Source organism: Cryptomeria japonica, unplaced genomic scaffold (genome assembly GCF_030272615.1).
Source record: "Cryptomeria japonica unplaced genomic scaffold, Sugi_1.0 HiC_scaffold_823, whole genome shotgun sequence".
Classification (NCBI taxonomy): domain Eukaryota; kingdom Viridiplantae; phylum Streptophyta; class Pinopsida; order Cupressales; family Cupressaceae; genus Cryptomeria; species Cryptomeria japonica.
This window is the reverse complement of record NW_026729568.1, coordinates 2,248-10,673: the sequence shown is the minus strand read 5'-3', so window position 1 is coordinate 10,673 and position 8,426 is coordinate 2,248. Positions and strand designations below refer to the sequence as shown.

The window sequence follows — 8,426 nt, the reverse complement described above, 5'->3', positions numbered from 1 at the left end:
AGGGTGCAACACCGGGACTTCCCGGGAGGTCACCCATCCCAGTACTACTCCGGCCCAAGCGCGCTTAACTGCGGAGTTCTGATGGGATCCGGTGCACTAACGCTGGTATGATCGCACCCGTTATGAGCTTGTCGCAGTGTGTACTTAGCAAACCGCGACCCACGTGCGAATCCACCCCGGCCACCCACCCCCGTCGAGGTGCACACCCTCCCTCGCGAAGTGCGCCCCGTTCGCCAAGTGTGAGCCCTGCCCGGGTGCGCGCACCTTGCTAGGGCGTCGGGTGTGCACCCGGCCCGGCCTACGTGCGTGCACCTGGAGGGGGCGTCGTGTGCGTGCAGTGTCCCGTCTGCAACGCGGTGCCCACACACCACCTCGGGCGCAACGACCTGCGCTCACATGTGGGCCGAGTGCACCTTGGTGCATGTTCGGGGCGCCTCGGGTGCACGCTCGATCTTGCCCCGGTGCACCAAGGCGCTCGGTTTGCCCCGGGTGCGCACTTGGTGCAAGGTGGGCACCCAAAATAGGGATCAAGCACCAAAACACAAGTTTCGGGATGCAAAATGGGACCCAAGGACCACAAATGCGTTCCAAGACCCATGATGGGTCCACGAGAACAAAAATGTGTTCCGAGACTTAATAAACAAATATTGGGTTTTAGGAGAAGAAACATGCTCTGATGCCCAAAACGAGAATCGACCCCGAAAAGGCCACAGGCCAAAAGTGGGATGCGAGACAAAAAAAAATGGGACCCGAGGACCAAAATTGGGTTCCCAGGTCGAAGACAGGGCAACCGGACAAGAAACGACCTCTAAGGCTCGAAATGAGTCCCGACGACTAAAACTTGACAAGAAGCACCCATCAGGCACCCAACTCGACACCCATGGGATGCCGACCCACCCGGGCTTCCACCTAGCACACCTTGGCACCCACCCACCCTCGCACCCAACCTCGCACCCAACTTAGCACCTTTGAACCCACATTGGCACTCACCCTGACCCTGGCACCTTGGAACCCACATTGGCACTCACCTTGACCCTGGCACCCACCTTTGCACTCACCTTGGGACCCACCCTGGCTCCCACCTCGGCACCCACCCAGACACCCACCTTGGTTCCTTGGCACCCACCTTGGATCCTTGGCACCCACCCCGACACCCACCTTGGCACGCAACTTGGCTACTTGCCACCCACCTTGGCTCCTTGACGCCCACCCCGACAACCACCCCGTGACCTACCCTGGCTAGGGTTGGTGCACACCCACCCTGGTGCCCACCTTGGCACCCACCCTATGACCCACCTTGGCACGCACCTTAGTACCCACCCCGTTACCCACCCTAGGACCCACCCCGTGACCCACCTTGGCCAGGGTGGGTGCCTTGGTGCGCACAACTTGCCTGGGCTGCACACCAGGGCGGGCTCAAGATGGCACCCGCGTTCCGTTTTTTTCACTATCTTTCAAAACGGAAATTTTAAAATCTCATTTTTTTCTTTTTTTTGCCTTTTCTGGAAATTAGTGAAGGCAGCGCATCAAAGGTGCGCAATGCTGGTGCGAACCCGGGAGCGCTCCGATGTGTGCTCCAAGGTGCGGCGTGCACGAAGTCCGAGCCCGGTTTGCCCCGGGTGCGCACCTCGCGTGCACCTTCGCCGGGGTGAGCACCTTGGCTGGGTTGCGCGCCCTGGTGCGTACCAAGGAGCGCTCTGAAGTGTGCTCCAAGGTGCGGCGTGCACGAAGTCGGAGCCCGGTTTGCCCCGGGTGTGCACCTCGGGTGCGCACCTCGCGTGCACCTTCGCTGCGGTGGGCACCTTGGCTGGGTTGCGCGCCTTGGTGGGCACCATGCAGTGCACGAAGTCGGAGCCCGGTTTGCCCCGGGCGCGCACCTCCGCCAGGGTGGGCACCTTGGTGCGCACAACTTGCCTGGGCTGCGCATCAGGAAGGGCTCAAGATGGCACCCGCGTTCCGTTTTTTTCACTATCTTTCAGAACGGAAATTTTAAAATATCGTTTTTTTTTGCCTTTTCTGGAAATTAGTGAAGGCAGCGCATCAAAGGTGCGCAACGCTGGTGCGAACCTGGGAGCGCTCCGATGTGTGCTCCAAGGTGCGGCGTGCACGAAGTCGGAGCCCGGTTTGCCTCGGGTGCGCCCTGGTGGGCACCATGGTGCGCACCAAGGAGCGCTCCGAAGTGTGCTCCAAGGTGCGGCCTGCACGAAGTCGGAGCCCGGTTTGCCCCGGGTGTGCACCTCGGGTGGGCACCTTGGTGCGCATGCCTTGCCTGGGCTGCGCACCAGGGCGGGCTCAAGATGGCACCCGCGTTCCTTTTTTTTCACTATCTTTCAAAACGGAAATTTTAAAATCTCATTTTTTTTTGCCTTTTTCTGGAAATTAGTGAAGGCAGCGCATCAAAGGTGCGCACCTCGCTGCCCACCACGGTGCGCAACGCCGGTGGGCACCCGGGAGTGCTTCGAAGTGTGCTCCAAGGTGCTGCGTGCACGTTGTCGGAGCCCGGTTTGCCCCGGGTGCGCACCTCGCGTGCACCTTCGTCGGGGTGGGCACCTTGGCTTGGTTTGCCCCGGCTGCGCTCCGAAGCGGGGTTATTGGAGCGCCGCCTCTTTTTTTGTCGGAGCGTTTGGTGGGGTTTCTCGCATTGGCTCTTCCGAGGCCCGGTTGCCACCCTGGCGCGCACGAAGTCGGAAGTAGGGTTAATTGCCCGGGTGCGCACCTTTGCCAGGGTGGCACCTTACCTGGGCTGCGCACCAGGGCGGGCTCAAGATGGCACGCGCGTTCCGTTTTTTTCACTATCTTTCAAAACGGAAATTTTAAAATCTCCTTTTTTTTTTGCCTTTTCTGGAAATTAGTGAAGGCAGCGCATCAAAGGTGCGCACCTCGCTGCCCACCTTGGTGTGCTCTGAGGTGCGCACCCGGGAGCGCTACGAAGTGTGCTCCAAGGTGCGGCGTGCACGTTGTCGGAGCCCGGTTTGCCCCGGGTGCGCACCTCGCCTGCACCTTGGCCGGGGTGGGCACCTTGGCTGGGTTTGCCCAGGGTGCGCTCCGAAGCGGGGTTACTGGAGCGCCCCCTCTTTTTTTGTCAGAGAGTTTGGTGGGGTTTCTCGCATTGGCTCTTCCCAGGCCCGGTTGTTGGGTGCGCTCCCACCCTGGCGCGCGCGAAGTTGGAAGTTGGGTTAATTGCCCGGGCGCGCACCTTCGCCAGGGTGGGCACCTTGGTGCGCAAACCTTGGCTGGGCTGCGCACCAGGGCGGGCTCAAGATGGCACCAGCATTCCCTTTTTCTCACTATCTTTCAAAACGGAAATTTTAAAATCTCGTTTTTTTTTTGCCTTTTATGGAAATTAGTGAAGGCATCGCATCAAAGGTGCGCACCTCGCTGCCCACCTTGGTGTGCTCCGAGGTGCCCACCACGGTGCGCAACGCCGGTGCGAACCCGGGAGCGCCCCGATGTGTGCTCCAAGGTGCGGCGTGCACGAAGTCGGACCCCGGTTTGCCCCGGGTGCGCACCTCGCGTGCACCTTGGTGCGCACACCTTGGCTGGGTTGCGCGGCCTGGTGGGCACCATGGTGCGCACCAAGGAGCGCTCCGAAGTGTGCTCCAAGGTGCGGCGTGCACGAAGTCGGAGCCCGGTTTGCCCCGGGTGCGCACCTTCGCCGCGGTGGGCACCATGGCGTGCACGAAGTCGGAGCCCGGTTTGCCCCGGGTGCGCACCTCGCGTGCACCTTCGCCGGGGTGGGCACCTCGGCTGGGTTGCGCGCCCTGGTGCGCACCAAGGAGCGCTCTGAAGTGTGCTCCAAGGTGCGGCGTGCACGAAGTCGGAGCCCGGTTTGCCCCGGGTGTGCACCTCGCGTGCACCTTCGCTGCGGTGGGCACCTTGGCTGGGTTGCGCGCCTTGGTGGGCACCATGCAGTGCACGAAGTCGGAGCCCGGTTTGCCCCGGGCGCGCACCTCCGCCAGGGTGGGCACCTTGGTGCGCACAACTTGCCTGGGCTGCGCACCAGGAAGGGCTCAAGATGGCACCCGCGTTCCGTTTTTTTCACTATCTTTCAGAACGGAAATTTTAAAATATCGTTTTTTTTTGCCTTTTCTGGAAATTAGTGAAGGCAGCGCATCAAAGGTGCGCAACGCTGGTGCGAACCTGGGAGCGCTCCGATGTGTGCTCCAAGGTGCGGCGTGCACGAAGTCGGACCCCGGTTTGCCCCGGGTGCGCACCTCGCGTGCACCTTGGTGCGCACACCTTGGCTGGGTTGCGCGCCCTGGTGGGCACCATGGTGCGCACCAAGGAGCGCTCCGAAGTGTGCTCCAAGGTGCGGCGTGCACGAAGTCGGAGCCCGGTTTGCCCCGGGTGCGCACCTCGCGTGCACCTTCGCCGCGGTGGGCACCATGGCGTGCACGAAGTCGGAGCCCGGTTTGCCCCGGGTGCGCACCTCGCGTGCACCTTCGCCGGGGTGGGCACCTTAGTGTGCAGACCTTGGCTGGGTTGCGCGCCCTGGTGGGCACCATGGTGCGCACCAAGGAGCGCTCCGAAGTGTGCTCCAAGGTGCGGCCTGCACGAAGTCGGAGCCCGGTTTGCCCCGGGTGTGCACCTCGGGTGGGCACCTTGGTGCGCATGCCTTGCCTGGGCTGCGCACCAGGGCGGGCTCAAGATGGCACCCGCGTTCCTTTTTTTTCACTATCTTTCAAAACGGAAATTTTAAAATCTCATTTTTTTTTGCCTTTTTCTGGAAATTAGTGAAGGCAGCGCATCAAAGGTGCGCACCTCGCTGCCCACCACGGTGCGCAACGCCGGTGGGCACCCGGGAGTGCTTCGAAGTGTGCTCCAAGGTGCTGCGTGCACGTTGTCGGAGCCCGGTTTGCCCCGGGTGCGCACCTCGCGTGCACCTTCGTCGGGGTGGGCACCTTGGCTGGGTTTGCCCCGGCTGCGCTCCGAAGCGGGGTTATTGGAGCGCCGCCTCTTTTTTTGTCGGAGCGTTTGGTGGGGTTTCTCGCATTGGCTCTTCCGAGGCCCGGTTGCCACCCTGGCGCGCACGAAGTCGGAAGTAGGGTTAATTGCCCGGGTGCGCACCTTTGCCAGGGTGGGCACCTTACCTGGGCTGCGCACCAGGGCGGGCTCAAGATGGCACGCGCGTTCCGTTTTTTTCACTATCTTTCAAAACGGAAATTTTAAAATCTCCTTTTTTTTTTGCCTTTTCTGGAAATTAGTGAAGGCAGCGCATCAAAGGTGCGCACCTCGCTGCCCACCTTGGTGTGCTCTGAGGTGCGCACCCGGGAGCGCTACGAAGTGTGCTCCAAGGTGCGGCGTGCACGTTGTCGGAGCCCGGTTTGCCCCGGGTGCGCACCTCGCCTGCACCTTGGCCGGGGTGGGCACCTTGGCTGGGTTTGCCCAGGGTGCGCTCCGAAGCGGGGTTACTGGAGCGCCCCCTCTTTTTTTGTCAGAGCGTTTGGTGGGGTTTCTCGCATTGGCTCTTCCCAGGCCCGGTTGTTGGGTGCGCTCCCACCCTGGCGCGCGCGAAGTTGGAAGTTGGGTTAATTGCCCGGGCGCGCACCTTCGCCAGGGTGGGCACCTTGGTGCGCACACCTTGGCTGGGCTGCGCACCAGGGCGGGCTCAAGATGGCACCAGCATTCCCTTTTTCTCACTATCTTTCAAAACGGAAATTTTAAAATCTCGTTTTTTTTTTGCCTTTTATGGAAATTAGTGAAGGCATCGCATCAAAGGTGCGCACCTCGCTGCCCACCTTGGTGTGCTCCGAGGTGCCCACCACGGTGCGCAACGCCGGTGCGAACCCGGGAGCGCCCCGATGTGTGCTCCAAGGTGCGGCGTGCACGAAGTCGGACCCCGGTTTGCCCCGGGTGCGCACCTCGCGTGCACCTTGGTGCGCACACCTTGGCTGGGTTGCGCGGCCTGGTGGGCACCATGGTGCGCACCAAGGAGCGCTCCGAAGTGTGCTCCAAGGTGCGGCGTGCACGAAGTCGGAGCCCGGTTTGCCCCGGGTACGCACCTCGCGTGCACCTTCGCCGGGGTGGGCACCTCGGCTGGGTTGCGTGCCCTGGTGCGCACCAAGGAGCGCTCCGAAGTGTGCTCCAAGGTGCGGCGTGCACGAAGTCGGAGCCCGGTTTGCCCCGGGTGCGCACCTTCGCCGCGGTGCGCACCATGGCGTGCACGAAGTCGGAGCCCGGTTTGCCCCGGGTGCGCACCTCGCGTGCACCTTCGGCGGGGTTGCGCGCCCTGGTGGGCACCATGGTGCGCACCAAGGAGCGCTCCGAAGTGTGCTCCAAGGTGCGGCGTGCACGAAGTCGGAGCCCGGTTTGCCCCGGGTGCGCACCTCGCGTGCACCTTCGGCGGGGTTGCGCGCCCTGGTGGGCACCATGGTGCGCACCAAGGAGCGCTCCGAAGTGTGCTCCAAGGTGCGGCGTGCACGAAGTCGGAGCCCGGTTTGCCCCGGGTGCGCACCTCGCGTGCACCTTCGCCGCGGTGGGCACCATGGCGTGCACGAAGTCGGAGCCCGGTTTGCCCCGGGTGCGCACCTCGCGTGCACCTTCGCCGGGGTGGGCACCTCGGCTGGGTTGCGCGCCCTGGTGCGCACCAAGGAGCGCTCCGAAGTGTGCTCCAAGGTGCGGCGTGCACGAAGTCGGAGCCCGGTTTGCCCCGGGTGCGCACCTCGCGTGCACCTTCGCCAGGGTGGGCACCTCGGTGCGCACACCTTCTCAATGTTTTCTTGCCTTTTCTGGAAATTGGTGAAGGCAGCGCATCAAAGGTGCGCACCTCGGTGTGCTCCGAGGTGCGAACCCGAGAGCGCTCCGAGGTGCCCACGAAGTCGAAAGTCGGGTTAATTGCATTGTTTTCCCCGGGTGCGCTCCGAGGTGCGCAACATCGGCGCGCACCAAGGAGGGCTCCGAAGTGTGCTCCAAGGTGCGCACGATGGCGTGCACCTCTGGTGCGCACGATTCGGAGCTCGGTTTGACCGGGGTGCGCACACCTTGGCTGGGTTGCGCACCTTTTGTGCGCTCCAAGGTGCGCACGAAGTCGGAGCTCGGTTTGCCCCGGGTGCGCACCTTCGCCAGGGTGCGCACCTTGATGCGCACGCCTTGGCTGGGCTGCGCACCTTGGTGGGCGCCATGGTGCGCACCTTTCGTGCGCTCCAAGGTGCGCACGAAGTCGGAGCTCGGTTTGCCCCGGGTGCGCACCTTGGTGGGCGCCATGGTGCACTCCGAGGTGCCCAAGATTGGTGCGCACCAAGGAGCGCTCCGAAGTGCGCTCCAAGGTGCGCGCGAAGTCGAAAGTTGGGTTAATTGTCCGGTTTGCCTCGGGTGCGCACCTTGCGTGCACCTTCGCCAGGGTGGGCGCCTTGGTGCGCACACCTTGGCTGGGCTGCGCACACCTTGGCACCCGCGTTTCCTTCATTTTAAATTTTTTTTTTTTACAATCTCTCAAGTGGGAAATTCTATAATCTCAACTTTTTTTGCCTTTTCAGGAAACTTTTGAATGGAGCGCATCATTGGTGCGCTCCGAAGTGTGCTCCAAAGCTCTCTCCAGCTGCGTGCACCTGCCCCGGCCGCGCACCCGGCCCCGCCCAGCTTCGCTCACCTGTCCCGGGCGTCTGGTGCGGAACCTTAGAGTAAGAAACATCACCGTGCACCTTGGCCAACGTGCGCGACTCGACCGAGCGCGCACTGGCCGAGGTGCACACCGATTTCACCTGGGTGCGCGCGCAGCACCTCGGGCGCACCGGGGTGCGCGCACAACGCCCGGGTTGCACCGTGGCCTGTGTGCTCGGGGCGCCTCGGGTGCGCGCTCGGTGTCGCCCCCGCGCGCGCGGTAGTGCGGGCAGCGCACCCCGGCCCGGCCCGGCCCCGACGAGAACGCAAACGGGCAAAAGGTTTATTCAAATAGCATTGCGACGCCCGGCGAAAAACTAAAAAAGGGTGCAACACCGGGACTTCCCGGGAGGTCACCCATCCCAGTACTACTCCGGCCCAAGCGCGCTTAACTGCGGAGTTCTGATGGGATCCGGTGCACTAACGCTGGTATGATCGCACCCGTTATGAGCTTGTCGCAGTGTGTACTTAGCAAACCGCGACCCACGTGCGAATCCACCCCGGCCACCCACCCCCGTCGAGGTGCACACCCTCCCTCGCGAAGTGCGCCCCGTTCGCCAAGTGTGAGCCCTGCCCGGGTGCGCGCACCTTGCTAGGGCGTCGGGTGTGCACCCGGCCCGGCCTACGTGCGTGCACCTGGAGGGGGCGTCGTGTGCGTGCAGTGTCCCGTCTGCAACGCGGTGCCCACACACCACCTCGGGCGCAACGACCTGCGCTCACATGTGGGCCGAGTGCACCTTGGTGCATGTTCGGGGCGCCTCGGGTGCACGCTCGATCTTGCCCCGGTGCACCAAGGCGCTCGGTTTGCCCCGGGTGCGCACTTGGTG

General features: G+C 63.1%; 2 non-coding genes across 2 annotated transcripts; both read right to left on the bottom strand.

The window, feature by feature from the left end:
• Positions 1–119, bottom strand: LOC131872857 (5S ribosomal RNA). Its single transcript, XR_009370928.1, has one exon. It is a non-coding gene; the product is annotated as a 5S ribosomal RNA (ribosomal RNA).
• A 7,804-nt stretch (positions 120–7,923) lies between these two features.
• On the bottom strand, positions 7,924–8,042 carry LOC131872854 (5S ribosomal RNA). The gene has a single exon (XR_009370925.1). It is a non-coding gene; the product is annotated as a 5S ribosomal RNA (ribosomal RNA).
• Between the last annotated feature and the right edge of the window lie 384 nt (positions 8,043–8,426).